This window comes from Nycticebus coucang, chromosome 12, assembly GCF_027406575.1.
Source record: "Nycticebus coucang isolate mNycCou1 chromosome 12, mNycCou1.pri, whole genome shotgun sequence".
NCBI classification, from domain to species: Eukaryota; Metazoa; Chordata; class Mammalia; order Primates; family Lorisidae; genus Nycticebus; species Nycticebus coucang.
The window spans coordinates 23,681,970-23,685,050 of record NC_069791.1 but is presented as its reverse complement, the minus strand read 5'-3'; the positions used below and the strand labels follow the sequence as shown (position 1 = coordinate 23,685,050).

The following is a 3,081-nucleotide window of genomic DNA, read 5'->3' as shown; positions in this document are numbered from 1 at the left end:
TTATGTGGCTCTCTGTCTGATAAATAACACACATAAACTTGGTCATTCAGAGTGTATTGATTTGATTCAAAAATTAAAGTATGGCTGCAAAGGAATGGGGACTAGTCTTAGAGTAAATTACCGAAGAAAAGTTCCTTCCCAAAAAACAATTGGAGCAAGAGGAACATCATTGAAATAAGTCACTTGCATTTTAAGTAACTACTTTGGAGAGGAGCACAGGCTGCACTCGTTTAGGTTTACAACAAATGTCACTAAAGTCCCTCTGTGTGCCCAGCACTGACCAGACCCCCCAGGGAGAGATGGGGGAACACAGGGACAAACCCTTGCTTCCTACTATTCAAATATATTCTTATTAACATTCTGCCTCACGATTTTGTTACATTTTTACTCTTTGAATTTGCATATGTAATGGTTATCATGAACATCTCTGCATCGCCTTTACAGGACTTTACAATATTATAGGACATTGGAGGCCAGGTCAGCGTTCTGTCCCCTGTCCAACACAATGCTACATGCAAATAGAGAATAAATATCCGAACTGCAAATCCACTGCAAAATCTGCAAGAGTTGCTTATATTTAGCTTCAGCGCTCTTCGTAAAGAAATGTAGTTAAATACACGTTGAGTTTTTCTGTGTAACAAGATTAGCCTTAAAAATTTACTAGTACACTTGTAAAAACGAGACTATGACAGGTTCACCCGAGGATTGTGGGGAGGATTTGGGCAAGGAGGTCCTCTGATTGCACAGCGAGAGTAGGGGGAACATTTTCTAAGGTGCCAGGGGAATGGCTCAGAGCTCAGCGCCCGGCACCTGTACACCGCTCCTGGGAGCAGGTTAGCGTCTGGAAATCAGTGGCTACGCACCTCACTACTAATCAAACTGGGGCGGGGTCCTGGCACACTAACCAAGCTGTCAGAACCCAGGTGTGCGATGAAGCCCCCGCCCATGAAGCCACCGCCACCAGCACCTCATATGTCCCTACTCATATTTTAAAGGTGAACTTGGAAGGGATTTGCTGACCATTCAAAGTCCGATGCCCCAACCTCTCTGCAAAGCAGCACTGAGTTTTGTCTCTCCGTGCAATCAGCACCCCCTTGGAGCAGGGTCTGCAAGGAGGAGGGACCGGTCCCGCGGTGCACCGCAGGCTGTAGGACGCGGGCTGTGCGCGGGGCTGGGCAGCGTGCCCCGCAACTCGGTGCCCGCACCCGCACGCCGGGGGCTCCCTGCTGGGCATGCGGGGAGGAGGGGGTTGCTCCCTGCTGGCGCCCGGCCCAGCCATGCTGTCGCCTCCCCGCTGAGGCATTCTGTTTTCCAAGTCTAAGTGCTTTTTAATTAGACTTCATCACTTCCCCAATTTAACTACGACCATAACGGGCTCCGGGCGACATGGCTCCCACCTGGCCTCCCCCGAGCCCTCCCGCTGCACCTTTGCGGGCGCCCGGCCCAGCCGGCCCAGTCCCGCGAGCAGCGGCCCAGGTGGGGATAACGCTCCTGGGCTGCCAGGGACTCCACGGATTCTGTTTACAGCTGTCCCTGCCAGGTTCCCACAGGCAGAAGCTTATTGTCGTTTTCTGGCAAGATTTTACTCCTTGCCACGTCTCCTGGATATTTTCAATACCGCGTGTGACGGAGGAGGGTGAGAGAGGAAGGGATTATATCTGTGTGCAACTGATTTTTAAATTCACGTGCAGAGGTTTTGGAAGAGGATGCTTTTTTTCACAAGTTTCATGTATTGTTTCATGATTTTGTTTTGTTATTTCTTTTTACAAATGTATAATTAATTTATGTGTTAAATACAATAACAATTGTAAATAAATAACAAAAAAAAAACCAATTTTTTCCCCTGGAGGAAAAGAATGAAAAGTAGGAGCAGCAATTGATGGAGACCCGTCAGGATCCGAAATGCCTTCCCCATCTGGGAGTCTTTCCCTGGCCTGGCCTGCCCAGAATCAGCTGAGCACTTTCTCACCTTGCTGCCTGTCATGGCCGCTAGGCCATTAGCCCACCCTCCAACATCCAACACAGCCCCAGAACTGCAGGGAAGGCCTCTGCTAGAAAAGAATCAATCTCTCTCTCTCTCTTTCTCACAGCTGACCAAATGGCCTTAACATTCTCTTCAGCTCCATTAAACTTTAGAGAGGCTTCTTCCTGATAGGCCCCTGACCTCCTGCTCCTAAGAGCATTTACTTTAAAAAAAAATTGCAATTATAAATTCTCTCTCTGCCCCCTGTAAATGTAAATCTCCCAGCCTCCTGCCAGTTTGGCAGCTCAGGAATACCCTTCTCTAGGACTTGGGAGCCATCCCTTTGAAATGTAATGGCTAGAAAAGATAGTGCCCCTATCTCCCAGCCTCAGTGTGAAGGTAGGAGCCCTCCTTTATAAGGGACAATTAGCAACACAGGTGGCCTAATCAGATGGATAATCACTTGGACAACTTGCCTCCCCCACGCCTTGTCCAACAGTAGTTTCTGCTAGCTCACCCTGACACTTAAAAGCCCTCCTGCCTGGCAGATGGCATCACCAGGATCCTAGGAGGATATCAAACTTCCAAGAACAAATTAAGAAGACAGAAGTCTAGGAATGTATTTCACATAGCCAGCAAAACAAAGAAACAAACAAAAAAAAAACTTTAAGGCTAAAAATAAAGCAAAACCAGTTACCACTAATCGTAAGAAGATAAACATAATGAATGATGAAAAGGTTAACAGATGGAATAAAGCTTTTGTAAATATACAGAAGGAACTTGCACACTTCTTCAAAAGGCCTTTCTCTTGAACCTGTGCAGAAAGAACTGATTCCTCAGTGGCGTCATGAAAGTGAACCAGTTAATGTTGATGAAGCTACAAGATAAATGGCTCAGTTGTAATACAGTGGTGATACTTCTAATTCCCCCAAAAGACCCATAAATTAAATGTTTTATACAAAAAAAAAAAAAAAAACCTCCTGCCATTTGTTTCAGAGAAATTGAGTTCAATTTCTCCCCTATTGCAACAGCCTGGGACCGTAAAACTCTTAGACGAGAACATAGGGGAAACGCTTCTTGACACTGATCTCACCAATGATTTTTTTGGCTATAACTCC

At 46.3% G+C, this 3,081-nt stretch overlaps 1 pseudogene; it reads left to right on the top strand.

Moving 5' to 3' along the window:
• Window positions 1–1,386: 1,386 nt before the first annotated feature.
• Window positions 1,387–2,866, top strand: LOC128561899 (uncharacterized; annotated as a pseudogene).
• The last annotated feature ends 215 nt before the right edge of the window (window positions 2,867–3,081 follow it).